Genomic DNA, 21,021 nt, shown 5'->3' with positions numbered 1-21,021 from the left:
AGTGACTCACCTCCTGATTCCCCCAAGCCTGTCCACCATCTACAAGGCACAAGTCAGGAGTGTGATGGAATACTCTCCACTTCCCTGGATGAGTGCAGTTCCCAAAACACTCAAGAAGCTTGACGCTATCCAGAGCAAAGCAGCCTGCTTGACTGGCACACCATCCACGAACATTCGCTCCCTCCACCACTGACGCACAGTAGCAGCAGTATGTACCATCTACAAGGTGCACTGCAGAGATTCACCAAGGCTCCTTAGCACCTTCCATAAGACCATAAGACATAGGAGCAGAAATTAGGCCATTTGGCCCATCGAGTCTGCTCCGCCATTCAATCGTGGCTGATAAGTTTCCCAACCTCATTCTCCCGCCTTCTCCCCGTAACCTTTGATTCTTTTACCAATCAAGAACCTATCTATCTCGGTCGTAAATACACTCAATGACCTGGCCTCCACAGCCTTCTGTGGCAATGAATTCCATACATTCACCACTCTCTGGCTAAAGAAGTTTCTCCTCATCTCTGTTCTAAAAGGTCTTCCCTTTATTCTGAGGCTGTGCCCTCGGGTCCTAGTCTCTCCTACTAATGGAAACATCTTCCTCACTTCCACTCTATCCAGGCCTTTCAGTATTCTGTAAGTTTCAATCAGATCGCCCCCTCATCCTTCTAAACTCCATCGAGTATAGACCCAGAGTCCTCAAACGTTCCTCATATGTTAAGCCTTTCATTCCTGGGATCATTCTCGTGAAGCTCCTCTGGACCCTCTCCAGGGCTAGCACATCCTTCCTGAGATACGGGGCCCAAAATTGCTCACAATATTCTAAATGTGGTCTGACCAGAGCCTTATAAAGCCTCAGCAGCACATCCCTGCTTTTATATTCTAGTCCTTTCGAAATAAATGCCAACATTGCATTTGACTTCCTAACTACTGACTCAACCTGCAAGTTAACCTTAAGAGAATCCTGGACTGGGACTCTCAAGTCCCTTTGCACTCCAGATTTCTGAACTCTCTCCCCATTTAGAAAATAGTTTATGCCTCTATTCTTCCTACCAAAGTGCATAACCTCACACTTCCCCACGTTGTATTCCATCTGCCACTTCTTTGCCCATTCTCGCTAACCTGTCTAAATCCTTCTGCAGACTCCCCACCTCCTCAATACTACCTGTCCCTCCATCTATCTTTGTATCATCTGCAAACTTAGCCAGAATGCCCTCAGTTCCTTCATCTAGATCATTAATGTATAAAATTAAAAGTTGTGGTCCCAACACTGACCCTTGCGGAGCTCCACTAGTCACCGGCCGCCATCCTGAGAAGGACCCCCCTTATCCCCCACTCTCTGCATCCTGCCAGACAGCCAATCTTCTATCCATGCTAGTACCTTGCCTCTAACATCATGGGCTCTTATCTTACTGAGCAGCCTCCTGTGCGGCACCTTGTCAAAGGCCTTCTGGAAGTCCAAGTAGAAAACATCCATTGGCTCTCCTTTGTCTAACCTACTCATTACCTCCTCAAAGAATTCTAACAGATTTGTCAGGCATGACCTCCCCTTGATGAAACCATGCTGACTTTGCCCTATTTTGCCATGCACTTCCAAGTATTCTGAAATCTCACCCTTAATAATGGACTCTAAAATCTTACCAACGACCGAGGTCAGGCTAATCAGCCTGTAATTTCCCGTCTTTTGCCTCACTCCCTTCTTAAACAGGGGGGTTACATTAGTGATTTTCCAGTCCTCTGGGACCCTCCCTGACTCCAGTGATTCCTGAAAGATCACTGCTAACGCCTCCACTATCTCTTCAGCTAACTCCTTCAGAACTCTGGGGTGTAATCCATCTGGTCCAGGTGATTTATCCACCTTCAGACCTTTCAGTTTTACTAGCACCTTCTCCTTGGTAATGGCCACCATACTCACCTCTGCCCCCCGACTCTCTTGAACTTTGGGGATGTTATTCGTGTCTTCCACCGTGATGACTGACGCAAAGTACCTATCCAGTTCCTCCGCTATTTTTGTTCTCCACTACTACTTCTCCAGCGTCATTTTCCAGCGGCCCAATGTCCACTTTTGCCTCTCTCTTACCTTTTATATCTAAAAAGACCCTTGCAATCTTCTTTTATATTACTGGCTAGTTTACCCTCATGTTTGATCTTCTCCCTCCTTATTTCTTTTTTAGTTGTCCTCTGTTGGTCTGTGTAGGCTTCCCAATCCCCTGCTTTCCCACTGCTCTTCGCCGCATTGTATGCTTCCCCTTTAGCTTTTATGCTGTCCCTGACTTCCCTTGTCAGCCATGGTTGCCTCGTCCTCCCTTTAGTATGCTTCTTCTTCCTAGGGATGAATTTTTGCTGTGTCTCCCAAATTACTCCCAGAAACTCCTGCCATTGCTGTTCCACTGTCTTTCCTGATATGCTCATCTCCCAGTCAATTCTGGCCAGATCCTCCCTCATGCCTCTGTGGTTGCCTTTATTCACCTGTAATACCGTTACATCTGATTCCAGCTTTTTCCTCTCAAATTGCAGGGTAAATTCTATCATATTATGGTCACTTCCTCCTAAGGGTTCCTTCACCTTAAGCTCCCTTATCAAATCTGCCTCATTACACATCACTAAATTTTGAATTGCCTGTTCCCTAGTGGGCTCCACCACAAGCTGCTCCAAAAAGCCATCTCATAGACATTCCACAAATTCCTTTTCTTGGGATCCACTACCAACCTGATTTTCCCAGTCTACCTGCATATTTAAATCCCCATGATCACTGTAACCTTGCCTTTCTTACACGTTTTTTCTATCTCCTGGTGTATCTTATGCCCCACATCCTGGCTACTGTTCGGAGGCCTGTACATAACTCCCATTATGGTTTTTCACCTTCACTGTTCCTCAACTCTACCCACACAGATTCTACATCATCTGACCCTACATCGTTTCTTGCTATTGATTTAATTTCTTACTAACAAAGCAACCCCACCCCCTCTGCCAACCTGCCTATCTTTTCGATAGGATGTATATCCTTGGATATTTAGCTCCCAGTCCTGATCCCCTTGCAGCCATGTCTCCGTGATGCCCACCACATCATACCTGCCAATTTCAATCTGCGCCACAAGCTCATTTACCTTAGTTCATATACTGCATGCATTCAGATACAACACCTTCAGTCCTGTATTTCCCGTCCCCTTTCTCATTGTCGTCCCCTTATCTGATGCGCTTGAAGTTAGATTCCTAGCCCTTTCCAAACACTCTGTCCTATTTTGTGTTCTGGAGACTTTAATAGCCTCTAATGGGCTCTCCTTTCTTTTCAGTTTTTTCATAATTTTCCATGAAGTTGAATCCACCCCCCCACATGCTAACCTGCTGCTTTGTTTCCCATTAGTCATATTTCTTGGAGTTTTACCCTTCCCTTCCCCCCCACTTTCTAGTTTCAAGTCCTGTTGACCACCCTACCTACCCTTTTCGCTGGAACATTGGTCCTAGATCGGTTCAGGTAGAGACCGTCCCAACGGTACAGATCCCTCCTGTTCCAATACTGATGCCCCACGAAATGGAACCCCTCTTTCCCGTACCACTCCTTTAGCCACGTGTTTACTTCCCTTATTCTCGCGTCCCTATGCCAATTTGCACATGGTTCGGGTAGTAATCCGGAGATTATAACCCTTGAGGACCTGTTCTTTAATTTAGTTCCTAGTTCCTGATAATCCCCAAACAGGACCTCTTTCCTAGTCTTACCTATGTTAGTTGTCCCGACGTGAACCACAACAACTGGATCCTCCCCCTCCCTCTCCAATATCCTTTCAAGCCGGTCAGAGATGTCCCTCACCCTGGCACCGGGCAGGCAACATACCATGCAGGACTCTCGATCCTGCTTGCAAAAGATGCTATCAATTCCCCTAATTATAGAATCCCCTACAACTACCACTTGTCTTTTTGCTCCCCCCTCTTGAATGGCCTCCTGAGCCACGGTGCCGTGGTCAGCTGGCTCATCCTCCCTACAGCCCTGTTCCTCATCCACACAGGGAGCAAGCACCTTGTACCTTATTCACCTCTCTTCTATTTTTACTTGGTTCTGTTGAAGGGTCATTCGGACTCGAAACGTTAACTGTGTTCATCTCCGCAGATGCTGAATTTTTCCAGGTATTTTTGTTTTTGTTTTGGATTTCCAGCATCCGCAGTTTTTTGCTTTTATCTAAGTACATCGTACCTGTTGGACAAGGTCAAGAGCTGAGGCTCCTCTGTTCCTGAACACAGGATCCCTCTACCTGCCACACTTGCAGTCACAACCTGCTGACCCTGACCACTGACCGAATTTGAAGTACTTAATCTACTGGGTGTGACCGCCTCCTGAAACAAAGCGTCCAGGTAACTCTCCCCCTCCCGGATGTGCCGCAGCGTCCGGAGCTCGGACTCCAGCTCATCAATTCTGAGCTGGAGTTCCTCCAGCAACCAACACTTGCTGCAGATGTGGTCACTGTGGCTCGCAATGGGATCTGCCAGCTCCCACATCATACAGCTACAGCACATCACCTGCCCAGCCATCTTGACTTAGTTATTTAATTTATTAATTAGTTTTGCACTGTTTTTTTTTTCAAATTTGGTGCAGATTTCCTACCAACCAATCAGGTCACAACTTTCCTGTGATGTCACTTTTTTAGTTTTGGCTTCAGTTACTCTGTGCCCCGAGGTCACCACTCCGGTGCTCCTCCCTCCGAGTCTGCTCCCAGGATTTACTCACCAATCAGCTGCTTTTTCTTTAAAATCCACTTTCAGAAGAGTGTCCCTCGCAGGTCTGGTGCATTCCTGAAGGCACTGCCTCTTCCTCTCTCTCTTTTTTTTAGGTTTGAGGAGGAGGGAGGGAAACACTACAGCAATATAATGTTTGGGGCTATTCCGTTCTTTGACAGTGGGTCCTCCTCAATTCCCTCCTGAGTTGCGGTGTCTGCGGTGACTTCTCCCAGAATGCTTCAGTCACTTCTCACCAGCGCCCTCTGTTGGATGCTCTTCCTCTTGTTGAGTGCAAGAGTCCTTCTCCTTGATTCCCTCCTGAGTCGCGGTGTCTGTGGTGACTTCTCCCAGAATGCTTCAGTCACTTCTCACCAGCGCCCTCTGTTGGATAAATGCTGGCCCAGCCAGCGAAGCTCACATCCCGTGAATGAATTTTTTAAAAAATGTAAAAAAAGGTCACAGGGAGAGGGGATTCAGATGGGCCAGACACTCCCGGAGTCACCTGCTTGGATGGCCCTGGGGGCACACCTGCTGATTCTCCTCCTTATTGGAGCTCAAGGGCCCCATGCTGACTTATTGAGGAGAAGGGGTAGCTGGAGTGAGATTGAGCTGCCCTGCACCCTTCTCGTATACACATTGTTAGATGCCAGCTATGGCATCAGTGATGGAGTTGGGCCTGCGCAGCATTGCAGGAGCAATGTCCTTGACCAAGGTCTCCATGATGGCAGCCATTCTACCAGTGTTGACTTTGGTGTGATGGCATGCCGGTGTGATCACCTCAGCCTGAAGCCGGAAGGACTCCTCCATAGTACCTTGCAATCTGAGGAGTGCAGGACATTCCTTCCTGTTGTTCCCTAGCTTTCCTTTGCAGCTCCAACAACTGTGACACGACCATATCTGGAGGCTCGTCATCTGACTCAGGCGCAGTAAATTTCTGGCCTCCAGCAGTCCTCTGAGTGCCGGACACCTGGGAAGTACCTGCCGCCACCTGCTGCGGGCCAGACAATGCAATGTGCTTACCAGATTGTGATCCCAAGGCTACTCTAAAGTTAGGTCCCACCAAGGTGTGTGTCTCTGCGTTGGCGGGGGGTGTGGGTGAGTGCTGTGATGGGACTTCAAGAAGGGTGCCTTCAGGTTCATCTTCCGAGGTTTCTCTGGGGCTTGATTGGAAGCCCTGGGTCATGGACTCCATCGGCTATTTCTCAGGTGTGCCTGCAGAAGCAAGGGGAGATAATTAATGCATGGCAGTGGCCTGTGAAACAGGACACATCAATCACAGAATGGTTGTCTGATGGATGTTGCTCTGCTGGACCCTCACTTGGTAGAGCACTGCTGACCTCACCGTCAACACAGGGCCAGTCCAGATCCTCGCTGACCAGCTGGATGGCTCTGTTTTCAAAGCCCATGAGGGCCTTGATTTCAGGCATTCCTTCACCGGTCTGTGACCTCTCCCTCTTGTTGTGTGCCAGCTTGACCTGCATGAATAGAGATGCAGAGATTGTAGGCAGGATGCCTGCCAGACCAGATATACCTGGCCCGTGTGGGTGGTGAGTGGTCCAATTGAATGGGGTGAGGACAATGAAGGTGTGTGTTAGAGAGTGAATGGTGATGTCCCTTGAACTGGCAGTGAGTGAGATCCCTGTGGATTTGTGATGGATTTGTGAGTGTGTGAGTTGAGAGTGATCAGGAGAGTGACTTAACCTGGTGGAACGGAGGAGATCATTCATCCTCATGTGGAACTAGGTAGCTGTTCTCTTTTGAAGGGCGTTGGTGCTGATCACAGCTGCCACCACCTCCCAAGCCTGGTTGGTCATGCCGCCGCCCAATCTGTGGCCAAAGCGGCAATAGAGGACATCACTGGGCCTCCACAGCATCTAAAAGGTGTTCCAGTGACGTGCCGCTAAACCTGGGGGCTGCAGTCTTTTTGCCTTTCGTGGACATCTTCCCTGCAGCAGTTGTGAGCTGGAAGCATTGAGATGTGTGTGCACGCAGCTGAACTTTAAACATGGCGCCCAGCATGCTGAAGCGGTGAGGTGATGGTTTGGCGAGTGAATGAAAGCCCACCTACCAGGGAAACGGTAAGTTAAGGAAAAAGTGGGACCTATCAGAGATGAAGATGGAAACTTGTGTGTAGATGCAGAGGCTGTGGGAAGGGTTTTGAATGAATATTTTGTCTCCGTGTTTACAAAGGAAAGGGAGGATGTAGATATAGTAGTCCAGGAGGAACACTGCGAGATATTGGACGGGATAGTCATAAAGAGAGAGGAAGTACTTGAAGGGTTGAAATCCTTTAAAGTTGATAAGTCACCAAGACCAGATGGATTGTTTCCGAGGCTGCTGAAGGAAGTCAGGGAGGAGATAGCAGATGCTCTGAGGATGATTTTCCAATCTTCACTAGATACAGGGGAGGTACTGGAGGACTGGAGAAATGCAAACGTAGTTCCATTGTTTAAAAAGGGATCAAAGGAAATGGCAAACAATTATAGGCCAGTTAGTCTTACATTGGCGGTGAGCAAATTAGTAGAATCAATCCTGAGAGATAGGATTAACAGTAATGTGGAAAGGCATGGACTAGTCAGGGATGGTCAGCATGGATTTGTTAAAGGAAGGTCTTGCCTCACACATTTGATTGAATTCTTTGAGGAAGTGACAAGAAGGGTTGATGAAGGTAGTGCAGTGGATGTTGTGTACATGGATTTTAGCAAGGCAATTGACAAGGTCCCACATGGCAGATTGGTCAGGAAAGTAAAAGCCCATGGGATTCATGGTAATGTGGCAAACTGGATAAAAGGTTGGCTTTGTAACAGGAAACAAAGGGTAATGGTCGATGGATGCCCTTGCTAATGGAAAGTTGTCTCAAGTGGTGTTCCACAGGGCCTGGTGTTGGGACCCTTGCTGTATGTGTTATATATTAATGATTTGGACATGAATGTGGGGGGCACGATTGGGAAATTTGCAGATGACACAAAGATTGGCCGAGTAGTGGATAGTGTAGAGGATAGCCATAATCTCCAAAACAATATAGATGGGTTGGTGGAGTGGGCGGTAAAGTGACAGATGGATTTTAACATAGAGAAGTGTGAGGTCATGCATTTAGGGAGGTCAAACAGTTACAGGGATTACACAATAAATGGGAATATACTAAGAGGGGTAGATGAAGTGAGAGATCTTGGCGTACAAGTACACAGGACCCTGAAGGCAGCAGTTTCAAGTAGACAAGGTTGTAAAGAAGGCATATGGAATGCTCTCCTTCATTGGCAGAGGTATAGAATATAAAAATAAGGATATAATGTTGGAATTGTATAAAACACTGGTGAGGCCACAACTAGAGTATTGTGTGCAGTTCTGGTCACCACATTACAGGAAGGATGTAATAGCTCTGGAGAGAGTGCAGAGGAGGTTTACAAGAATGTTGCCAGGGTTAGAAAAGTGTAGTACGAGAAGAGATTGGATAGGTTGGTGTTATTTCCTTAGAACAAAGAAGGCTGAGAGGTGACTTGATTGAGGTGTACAAAATTATGAGGGGAATAGATAGAGTGGACAGGATAAAATTGTTTCCTTTGATGGAGAATTCTAGAACCAGGGGACATAGATTCAAGATAAGTGGCAGAAGGTGTAGGAGGGACATGAGGAAGAACTTTTTTATGCAGAGGGTAGTGGGTGTCTGGAATTCACTGCCCAAGTTGGTGGCAGAGGCAGAAACTTTAAAATCTTTTAAAAAGTACCTGGATCTGCAACTAAAGTGCTGTAAGCTGCAGGGCTATGGGCCGGGTGCAGGATGGTGGGATTAGAAAGGGCACCTGGGTGTCCTCAGGCTGGCATGGACATCTTGGGCTGAATGGCCTCCTTCTGTGCTGTAACTTTTCTATGGTTCTACGGTAATGTGGTGGATTTGGGACGATACGGCATGAAAACCCGCCATTGTGGCTGGCGGGTAAAACGTCCTTTTACCTGCCTGCTACTGCACTTAATACAAATCTGGGACAATTCTGCCCTAAGAATAGTACACCATACTAATGACATAGGCAGAAAAAGGGATGAAATCCTGCAAGCAGACTTTAGGGAGCTTGGAAAAAAATTAAGCAGAATCTCAAAGGAAGTTATCTCTGGATTACTCCAGTGAGACACTGCATGCTTTCCTGGGGCACTGGAACCAGTTCTTGGGTCGATGGTTACCCAACAACAGGGCCTGGACTACTTTGTTGCGGAGAGGTTTACTAATGCTGTTGGTCAGAATTTAAATTAATTTGGCATGGGAATAGGAAACTGAACATAGATTCAGAAGGGACAGAAGCCAAGCTGGAAATGGAAGGCAGAAAAATACTAAACGAGTATGGAATACAGATGAAACAAAGGTTAGAAAATAGACAACAAAACATTTTGGGAGTGCTTATGTTAAATGCTTCAATGCAAGGAGAATAGTGAATAAGGCAGATTAACTGAGGGTACTTAGATATATATAATATCATAGCTATTTCTGAACATGCTTTAAAGAAAGACAGAAATGGCAGCTGAACATTCTTGGGTACATGGTTTTCAGATGAGATAGAGAATGGATAAAAAAGAAGAGGTGAGTTTAAAAAGTATTCACCACTGTGAGGAGAGATGATATAAAAGAAGAATCATCAAATGAGGCCACATAGGTTGAACTGCGTAACAATAAAACAGGCAATCACACTGCTGGGATATACTGCAGATGTCCAAACATTCAGAGGAAGAAAGAAGAGCAAATATATGGGCACATTTCTGGGAGATGCAAAGAGCATTCCACCACAAGTCAGGAGTGTCTTCACAGGTCTTCACTTGCCTAGATGAGTGCAGTTCCAACAACACTCAAGAAGCTTGACACCATCCAGGACAAAGCAGCCCACTTGATTGGCACCCCATTCACAAACATTCACTGCCTCCACCATAGAAAAGTTACGGCACAGAAAGAGGCCATATAACCCATCATGTCTGTGCCAGCTGAAAAGGATAAAATAAAAAACTAGCTGCCCATTCTAAACCCACCTTCCAGCACCTGGGTATGTAGCCTTGCAGTTCAGGTGCAGATCCAGGTACCTATTAAATGAGTTGAGGGTTTCTGCCTCCACCACCAAACCAGGCAGCAAATTCCAAACACCCACCATCCTCTGGGTGAAAAAGATTTTCCCCTCCTAATCTTTCTCCTCTCTCAATGTTTCTAGCCCCAAAGTTTCACTCTTACCTCCCACTGTTTCCGGCCCAGAAGTCTCATTCTCCTCTCTCGCTGTTTCTGGACCCAAAGTTTTGCTCTCCTCTCTTGCTGATTCTGGCCCCAAAGTCTTGCTCTTTTCTCTTATTTTTTCTGGCTCCAAAGTCTCGCTCTTCTCGTCCCCTGTAGTTATTTCTGACCCTACCACCACCAACGCACAGGAGCGGCAGTGTGTACCATCCACAAGATGCACTGCAGCAACTCACCAAGGCTTTTTAGACAGTACCTTCCAAACCTATGACCACTACCATCTAGAAGTACAAGGGCAGCAGCCACATGGGAACACCACTGCCAAATAGATTTCAACTTGACAGGATCTATAGTAGGCAACTATCTGGCCCATGACAAGTGCCATGACATACTCCTAACAAGGAAGAGGAAGTTCCCCTCCAAGTCACTCACCATCCTGATTTGGAAATATATCGCTGTTCCTTCACTGTCGCTGGGTCAAAATCCTGGAACTCCCTCCCTATCAGCACTATAGGTGTACCTACACTACAGGGACTGCAGCGATTCAAGAAGGCAGCTCACCACCACCTTCTCAAGGGCAACTAGGGATGAACAATGAATGCTGGTCTAGCCAGCAATGCCCATATCCCATGTATGAACAAGAAAAATCTAATAGTTGATTTCAACAGCCATAATATTAACTAGGATAGAATCAATTTAAGTGGTATAGAGAACCTAGAATTTTTTTAAAAATAGCATTCAAGAGAACATTTTTTGGCAGTACACAGCAAGCCCAACAAGAGAAGAGGCAGTTTTAGGAAGTGAAGTTGAAATGGGCATCAATGGAAGGTGGTAGTGAATGTAATTCAGTTAGATTTAGAGTGGTTATGGAAAAAAAAAACAGATAGAAACTGAAAGTAAAACTTCTCAATTGGGAAAAGGCCAATTTTATTCAGCTAAGATGTGACTTCGCAAAAGTGGGTGAGGAACAGTTTCTTGAAGGTACAGTAGTGTCAGAGCAATGGGAGGCATTCAAAGGGGGTATAGTGAGGGTTTAGAACAAATGTGTTCCTGCAATGAAAAAGTGTGGAACTCCCAAATCTAGACTCTCCTGAATGTCAAGAGCATACAGCACAGGATAAGACAAAAAAAGGAAGCTATGTCAGATACTCAGATCTCAATACTCTAGAAAGATTGGAGGAATATAGAAAATTAAATTAGGAAAGCAAAGAGAGGCCATAGCTGGCAAAAGCCACAGTGAGTGAGGGACGGGTGGGAACTGTTGTCTGCAGTAACATATCCAGCAGGTTGCCAGCACACTGAGGAATGAAAGGGAGTAAAATAATTATGGAAAAATATACGGTAAACCTTATTCAACTCAGTTGAAACCAAATATGTTTTTGATCAGTACTGTTATTGCTTTGTTGGTAATTCAGATCTCCCAAATGACCACTTTACTGTGCAGTACTGCCCAGGCAGAATTATGGGCACATGAAGGGTTAACAGTAACAATTTTGAAAAACACTAGTACAGGCCAAATTTTATAAATTATAATGCATTATACTAAACAGCCTGCATTCCTACTTTTATATCCTCAAAACATTCCCATGGTCAAATGGACACATTGCTACCTTTTGGGAAATCAAATTACATTTTTAGGCAATTCTACTAAAATAACAACAAACCTCATACATTCAGCTGCTTACTGGATGTACAATCCAGGGATTCCATTTGAAGTAGAATGGTTGAATGACAAAAGGAGGGATTTTCCGGCCCAGCACACCGCTGGGATTTTCTGGTCCTGCCGAAAGTCAACGGACTTTTTGGCTGGGCAGCCAAATCCCCCGTGGTGGGTCCCACCATGATGAGGCCAGGAAATCCCGGCCATAACATTTAAGAAATGTAATAGGCTAGATCAGGGATGAAACTGTAGTGTTGGTGGGGAGCCAATACTATTGAAAAGACACAAGCAGTACAATATCTCCAACAGTTCAAAAACACTAGGTTAGGAGTGCAACTTGTTAGGAGTATGGGCCCTGTCATGGGCCAGATAGTTGCCTACTATAGATCCTGTCAAGTTGAAATCTATTTGGCTGTCAATTCACATATCTCTCAAGCTGCTGACCCTCTCACATCCTAATGTTCCAATTTGAAATTTAAGCGTCAACCAGATAACAATACTTAACCTCTGGGATACAAAATTACTAAACTGCAAGCCACAGAGTAAGAAATTGAAACATAAATATGGCAAGTCACCTGAATCCTGTGGGTTGGATTGCTAGGGTTAGAGGCCACATGTGTCCCCAGGGCTCAAGGTAGAATACATTTGACCTAGATGGTCCAAAGTGCTTCACAGAGCAAGCTCAGGTTGTACATTCTGTTGAAATTAAGGATTAAAGGTTGTGCATTGGTTTGCTAAGTGAGCCACTTGGCTCAATGTATGTAGTGAGGCTTTTCTGTTGTTCTTATCTAATTAATTCCTGGTAGTGAAAGAAAATACTTTCTGGCCCACTCCACTTTCTGTGAAGTGGCAATCAGAGTCAGATACTTAATTATCTGAAATGAAGCCGCCCCTTTCTCATCCGACCTTCCGACTCAGGTCGTGTGAGGACAGTGCAGTGCAGCGTGTGTTGAGGGCAGCTGAATCGGAGGTAAGGGATCCTCTCCCCCATTTTTATGGTTCTAAAAAAGGCAAGTTTAAATATCCAGCCATTTTGAGAACAGGGAGAAGGTAAGCTTGTAAAGTAAGTGGATAGGATAGGGGTGGGGTAGTCGAGGGTGGTGATCAGTGGGGGTTGGGGGTCTGGTGCTCAGTCAGTGGGGTCAGGTGGTCGGGGGGAGGTCAGTGGGGGAGTGGTCAGGCGGTTGGAGGTGATCAGTCGGGGGTAGGCGGTCATTGAGGGGTTGTCAGTGTGGGGGTTGGGTGGTCAGTGGAGGAGATCAGGTGGTCAGTGAGGGGGGAATCAGGTGGTCAGTGGGGGGAGGTCAGTTGGGGTTGGCCAGTGGGGGGGGTCAGCTAGTCATTGGGGGAGAGGCCAGTGGGAGGAGATCATTGGAGGTGCAGGTTGTCAAAGGGGCGGTCAGTGGTGGGGTAGGGTGGGTAGTCAGGAGAGGGCAGGGAAGTTAGGAGGGGAGGGGGGGGGGCGGTGCCACAGGGTCTATTCGGGGTTCAGGGGGTAGTCAGGGGGTGGGGTGTTAGTTTGGTTTGGTTGTAGTTGGGGGGGTCCCATAGGGTTTCGGCAAAGGTGTGGGGGGGAGCCCCGTGAGGGGGTCGGTCAGTACTATTGCTATGCAGAAGTTAGAAGTGGTTTTAATTCTTCTAACTTGTTCTGGGTAACTATTACTGTAAGACAGTCGACACCATGCAAAGTTTGAGATTTATATTGTACTTTCAGATGATTCCCAGTGTAGGGAAATTGCCCAACAGAAGTTTGAATTTCCTGGGCAGGAACTTTCCTGTGCAATCCTTACATTGGGAATTCCTGGGAGTGGGAATTCCCCAGTGTATCTTTGGGGTACCTCCCCAATTACAATGCCCCAGGGAACGGAAGTTACAGGCCTCTGTTTCTGTGTTCTATGGTCTGTGATGACTAGAAACCACTGGATCCCTGTGCAAGATAACAGCCTGGATCTTGCAGTCAGCCACGAAGCGAAGGTGTACACTGCTGGCTGGATTAAAAGCTACATTCCTACCTTTCTCGTAGGTTGCAGCAGGAAATTGCTCTCCCGCTACAGCATGGATTCATCAGTGAGGTGAGTGGGGAGTGCCTAATGGTGAGGCACAATTCCAGTGAATCTATATTCCCTTTGAGGTCGCGAGCTGAAGACATGCACCTTTGAGATCTGTCTTCATCTCAATGACTGGTAAGTGTTTGTAATGAAGTTAAATGTTTTCTTTTGTCTTCTTTTAATTCCAGCTCCAATTTAGCAACCCATTACCCCATCCTGCCCGGCAACCAACCCCACATCCGGCTCTGCCAGTCATGCCCCCGCGCTTCCCTGGGCCATCTAGTGGAATTAAATATCTAAGGTTGTGGGTGGGGGGGGAGAGGGTACTGGTGGGTGAGGGGAGAGCATAACTGGGTTTAGAAAGTGGTGGTGGAGAGTGGGTGGAGCAAAGCCGGTTGCCAAGCGTGGAAGGGGATCTGGGGGTGCGGAGCCAGGGGTGCCAGTGGTTCGAAGGATGTCGAGCATGTCGGCAATATGGATTTTTAAAATATCCTTTCATGGGATGTGGGCGTTGCTTGCTAGACCAGAATTTATTGCCCATCCCTAATTGCCATTGGTGATAAGCCACATGTTTAGGTCCTCAAGTATTTACAATCTATATCGATGATTTGGATGAAGGGACCAAATGATGGTAGCTAAATTTGCTGATGACGCCAAGATAGGTAGGAAGGTCAGTTGTCAAGACGAGGTAGAGAGTTTGCAAAGGGATATAGACAGGTTAAGTGAGTGGACAAAAAATTATCAGATGGAGTACAATGTGGGTAAATGTGAACTTGTTCACTTTGGCAGGAAGAATAGAGAAGCAGGAGACTATTTAAATGGAGAAAGATTTCAGAACTCATTGGTACAGAAGGACCTAGGTGTCCTGGTACATGAATCACAAAGTTTGTATGCAGGTACAGCAAGTGATTAGGAAGGCAAATGGAATGTTGGCATTTATTACAAGAGGAATGGGATATAAAAATAAGGAAGTTTTACTGCAGCTCTACAGGGCCTTGGTGAGACCACATCTGGAGTACTGTGTGCAGTTTTGGTCTCTTTATTTCAAAAAAAGATATAATTGCTTTAGAAGCAGCTCATAGAAAGTTGGCTGGACTCATTCCTGGGATGAAGGGGTTGTCTTATGAAGAAAGGTTGAACAGGTTAGACCTATATCTACTGGAATTTAGAAGATTAAGAGGTGATCTTACTGAAACATATAAGATCTTGAGAGGACTGGATAGGGTGGATGCACTGGAGGATGTTTCCATCTTGTGGGGGAGACTAAAACTAGGGGCATAGTTTAAAAATCAGATGTCTCCCTTTTAAGACAGAGATGAGGAGAAAGTTTCTCCCAAAGGGTCTTTGATGTCTGGGATTCGCTTCCCCAGACAATAGCAGGAGCTGGGTCATTGAATTTATTCAAGGCAGAGTTAGACAAATTTTTGTTAGGCAAGGGAGTCAAGGGCTATGGGGTGCAGACAGGAAAATGGAGCTGAGACCACGATCAGATCAGTCATGATCTTATTGAATGGTAGAGCAGGCTTGAAGGGACAAATGTCCTCCACCTGCTCCTATGTTGCTATGCTCCTATGTTTTAACACTACAGAAAATAGGAGGATGGTGCAATGGGTAGGAGGGAGGGCTTTAGATTCCTTTGCCATTAGGACCATTTCTAGGGGAGTTGGGACCTATACAGGCCAGAGGAGTGGCACTTCAAAAGGACAAGGGTAAATGTCCATGTGGTTCGCTACTGCTTTTGGGTTGTGTTTAATCTAACTTGACAGGAAATTAGACCAGAATATAGAATTAGAAAGGAGAAACAAGGTTTACAAGGAATTGGGGGAGATATATAGCACTAGAGTAAGTAGTAATACATAAGAACATAAGAAATAGGAGCAGAAGTAGACATATGGCCCATCAAACCTGCTCCACCATTCAATTTGATCATGACTGAAATTCAGCTTCAACTGAAGCCTTTTTCCTGCCTGCTCCATTGATTCGCTGAGGGACAAAAATCTATCTATCCCAGTCTTAAATACATTTCTTCAACAATGGAACATCCAAAACTCTTTGGCATAGAGAAATCCAAAGATTCACAACCCTTTAAGTGAAGAAATTTCTTCTTTGAGAGTAAACTTGCAAGGAACATAAAAGCATACTGTAAAAGCTTCTATAAGTATGTAAAACGAAAAAGATTAGTGAAGGCGAACATAGTTCCCCTACAGTCCGAAATGGGAGAATTTATAATAGAGAACAGGGAAATGGAAAAGCAATTAAACAATTACTTCAGACTTCACAGAGGAAGACACAAATAACTTTCCAGAAATGCTAAGGAACCAAGGGTCTAGTGAGAAGGAAGAATTGGAGGAAATTAGTATTACTAAAACAATAGTGCTGGAGAAATTATTGGGACTAAAAGCCAATAAATCCCCAGGGCCTGACAATCTACATCCCAGGGTACTAATGGAGGTGATCATGGAAATAGTGGGTGTGTTGGTTGTCATCTTCCAAAATTCTGTAGATTCTGAAACAGTCCCAACAGATTGGAGGGTGGCAAATGTAACCCCACTATTTAAAAAAGGAAGGACAAAACATTGAATTACAGACTGGTTAAGCCTAACATCAGTAGTAGGGAAAATGCTAGAGTCTATTCAAAAGGATGTGGTAACAGGACACTTAAAAAATATCAATGGGGTTAGATAAAGTCAACATGGATTTTTGAAAGGGAAATCATGTTTGACAAACCTACTGGAGTTTTTTTGAGGATGTAACTAGCAGAATAGATAAGGGGGAAACCAGTGGGATGTGTATTTGGATTTTCAGAAAGCTTTTGATAACGTCCCACATAAGAGGTTATTGTGCAAAAGGCGATTTAGACAAGTTGAGAGTGGGAAATACATGGCAGATCCAGTATAATGTGGATAGGTGTGAAGTTATCCACTTTGGTAGGAAATACAGAATGGCAGAATACTATTTAAATGGTGATAGATTGGGAAATGTTGATGTACAAAGGGACCTCGGTGTCCTTGCATACCAATCACTGAAAGCAAGCATGCAGGTGCAGCAAGCAGTTAAGGCAAATTGTTATGTTGGCCTTCATTGTGAGAGGACTTGAGTACAGGATCAAGGATGTCTTACTGCAGTTGTATAGGGCCCTGGTGAGACCACACCTGGAGTATTATGCACATTTTCGGTCTCCTCACCTAAGAAAGGATACACCTGCCATAGAGGGAGTGCAGTGAAGGTTCACCAGACTGATTCCTGGGATGGCAGGATTGTCGTATGAGGAGGGATTGAGTCGATGAGGCCTGTATTCACTGGAGTTTAGAAGAATGAGAGGAGATCTCATTGAAACGTATCAACTTCTAACAGGGCAGGACAGACTGGATGCAGGGATGATGTTTCCTCTGGCTGAGGGGTCTAGAACAAGGGGTCACAGTCTCAAGATACGGGGTAGGCCATCTAGGACCGAGATTAGGAGAAAATTCTTCATTCAGAGGGTGGTGAACCTGTGGAATTCTCTACCACAGAAAGCTGTGGAGGCCAAGTCATTGAATATATTTAAGAAGGAAATAGATAGATTTCTAGTCTCTAAAGGTGTCAAGGGGTATGGGGAGAGAGCGAGAGTATGGTATTGAGATAGAGGATCAACCATGATCATATTGAATGGCAGAGCAGGCTCAAAGGGCCAAATGACCTATTCCTGCTCCTATTTTCTATGACCAGCAAGTTCCCCAATATGAACTGGAACTCTACAGATATCCTATCCAAATTTAGGCTTTTCAGACAAAGGATGGAACTATGCCTTTTAGATTTATCTGTCACAGAACTGAATTAACAAGCAGTGAAAATAAAGATAGACATTAGAAATGTGAGGTTGCATAGAGTCAACACTTCAGGCTTAACTGAGGAGAATCAGAAGGACCCTGTTAAGCTATGAAACATGCTGGAGGATCAGCCTCATGTAAAAATGAACTTTACAATTCACCATTTGGAGCTGATGGCTTACAGACCACAGTCACAAGAATCAATTGATCAGTTTGTCAGCAGGGGCCGTGATAAAATCAAAGACTGTGATATTTTGGAAGTTGAGCAATCTAAATGGATAATAGGGCTGGTCGTAACTTCAATGCCGATCAAAGCCTTCCAAAAAGACATCTTGGTGAAAAAGAATGGTCATGATATTGACACACTGCTAAAAGACGGCAGAAAGTATGAAGCCAATTTGGCTGGACAACAACGCCTGCAAGCAGGGGATGCAGCCACCAGTAATGGCACAGTAGCCAGATGCAGAAAGCAAGCAAGCCATGTGGGAAGTGTGGTCTACTGCACCCACTGCAAAGCTGCCCTGCGTTCCAATATCTGTGCAAGGTATATGGTGTCAAAGGACACTGAGCTTCCCTATGTAGGAAATCTGGTTCCGGAGGTGCGACCAGAGGTTACAATAAGATACAACTAAACAAAATGTATGTGCAGCATACTGGCAGCAACAACAGGAGCCAGGGGTCTGCATAAACGCAAGGACATACACGAAGTCAGCGGCCAGACAGACCAGGGTGAAGACTCAAAATGGAAAAATCTCCAACTGGAAAGCAAACAGGCATTCCACATTGTGAATGTGATACAATGTGCAGAAGAAGTCAAACAGTTAGAAGTTTTTGCTACTATGAGCATCATTTGCCGTCATATGAAGAAAAACGACAAACACACGCTCACAGCCAAAGTTAGCACGGAGCATGTGCAAACATTTTGCCAGTCAGAATCCTGAGGATATGTATTTGGATCATTAGAAGTCAATGATACAACCTACAACAGTGTAATAAACTTGGTGTATCAGGCAGGTTTCTTGTTAGAAATAATAAACTTTGTTTACTGGGCTCCAAATGAAGCTACATGCTTGAACAAGGTCCACAACCACAAAAACTCCACCCCTAAGATTACCCGTGCTTAGGGCTGATTTGCCTGTACAGTCACATGATCCGCAAAACAGTATGAAAGGTTTTACTTACAATCATTACATTCCTCCCTTTTTATTGTGTTTCACATCTCTTATTTACAAGAATATATTAATCTGTAACATATACAAATATACACAGTTCATACAATTATAGGTTAAGTCTCTGATGTGGTTTTCTGATTCAGTTAGAGCGACGCAGCTCTTGGACTTGAGATTCTTCCACTGGATCGACTTGATCAGGAACTGCAGCATCAGGGACATCCTAAGACAATGGCAGTTCAGAATTACTTACTTCAACAGAGATATCAGGTATGTCTATTCTATGTCGATATGGCACCTCAGGGATCAAAGAATCGACTTCAATTTCGGGTGGAGTAACTGGTTGTTGCAGCGTCTCTCTACTTCTTACATGATCCACATGTTTTCAAACAATCCGGTTTTCCACTTCCACTTGGTGTGATAAAGGTTCTTTTTCAGAGACAATCATACCAGGAACCCACCTAGGTCCATTTCCAAAATTTCACATGAAAACTGTCTCTCCCACAGTCAATTTTTGATATTTACTGTGAATATCATGATTCGCTTTCTGACTACTCTGGTTCTTCTCTATCTTCCCCTCTAAGTTAAGAAACACCAACTGAACCTTATACGGAGGCAACATTTCATTAGTAGTTCAGACAGTGGAGGAGTCATGTGATAGTTGAGAAGAAATCATGAAATTCGTGTTTCTAATATTGCTTTAGATAATTTCTTCATTCCTGTTTTAAAAGTTTTTACTGCTCTTTCTGCTAACCCATTGGATGAAGGATGAAATGGTGCTGTTTTAATATGTTTAACCATTTAAGTTCATGAATCCCTGGAATTCCGTACTAGTGAAAGCAGTCCCATTATCCGAAACAATGACTTCTGGTAGGCCATGTATACTAAAACATTGGCGCAGCCTTCCGATAGTTGCACACAATGTCGGTGATCTAACTTCATACACATCCAAAACAAAAACAGAATTACCTGGAAAAACTCAGCAGGTCTGGCAGCATCGGTGGAGAAGAAATCAGTTTCTTTTCCACCGATGCTGCCAGACCTGCTGAGTTTTTCTAGGTAATTCTGTTTTTGTTCTGGATTTCCAGCATCTGCAGTAGCTTTTAGCTTTTTGTTTTTATTCTTACACATCCATCCACTTAAGAGTGCGTGTTGATAATCATGGTAACTAAAAATGAACCTACATTGTTTATATGTAATCTAATGGAGGGTCAACCAGGCCACTCCCATGGATACAGTGAAGCTGGAATGGGCAACTTCTGTTGTTGTTGACACTGGAGACAGTGTTTAAGCATTTTTTTCTATATCATTGTCTATACCTGGCCACCAGATATAGCTTTGTGTAAGCATCTTCATTTTCGAAATGCCTGGATGCGTTCTATGAAGCTCTGTCAATAGTGGTTCTCTTCCTTGTGAGGGGATGATGACTCTTGCTCCCCACAACAAGATTCCCTATCTTGGCAACTTAATTCAGTCTTATGGGCATAGAATAGTTTTAACTCTTCAGAGACTTATGCATTCGACCATCCTTGCAATGCCTGTTCTCGGATTCTTGATAAAATTGGATCCCTGTTTGTCCAATTCTTTATCTGCTTAGCACAGACCAGCAAGGAGTCCAGGAAATTTAACACAAGTATAACTTCTTGAGGCACTGGAGCATGTGTAATGCTATCTGGTAAAGAAAGATGACTGAGGGCGTGTGTATTTGCTATATGCACACCTGGACAGTGCATATAAGTGTACTCATATGCCAACAAAATCAAAGCCCATCTTTGAATTCTGGCAGAGGCTATCGGCGGAATTACTTTATCTTCGCTAAATGAACCCATCACTGGCTTGTGATCTGACACTATGGTGAAATGTCAACCATACAAATATTGATGGAATTTCTTTACTCTAAATATTACAGGTAAGCCTTCTTTGTCAAGTTGTGAGTAACCCTTCTCGTTTGCAGAGAGGGTTCTGGAGACATGTCCCATTGGCCTTTCGGAACCATCTTCCATCCTGTGTGTCAACACAGCTCCCACACGGTAGGGAGATGCATCACAGGTTAATATTAATTCTTTTGATGGGTCATAATGTACTAGCAGACATAATAAGTGTAAAAGCTTTTTGTCCTTTACGAAGGCTTCTTGTTGTTGTGCCTTCCAAGATCATCTATGGTTCTTCTTCAATAATAAGTGTAAACGGGCTAACACTGTGGACAAATTTGGCAAGAAGCGACCATAATAATTTATCATGCCCAAAAAAGACGAGTTCAGTGACACTGGTAGGAGAGGGCGCCTCCTTGATTGCCCTGACTTTCACGTCTACTGAATGCAACCCCTGGGCATCCACTCGATTACTCAATTAAGTGACTTCAGTCGCTTGGAAAATACACTTCTCAATTCTCAATCTCCAAAAATCTCCTTAAAACCTCTTCTAGGTT

This window comes from Cetorhinus maximus, chromosome 14 (assembly GCF_964194155.1).
Source record: "Cetorhinus maximus chromosome 14, sCetMax3.hap1.1, whole genome shotgun sequence".
In the NCBI taxonomy this organism is placed as follows: Eukaryota; Metazoa; Chordata; class Chondrichthyes; order Lamniformes; family Cetorhinidae; genus Cetorhinus; species Cetorhinus maximus.
The sequence above is the reverse complement of the archived record's forward strand: the minus strand, read 5'-3'. Positions refer to the sequence as shown.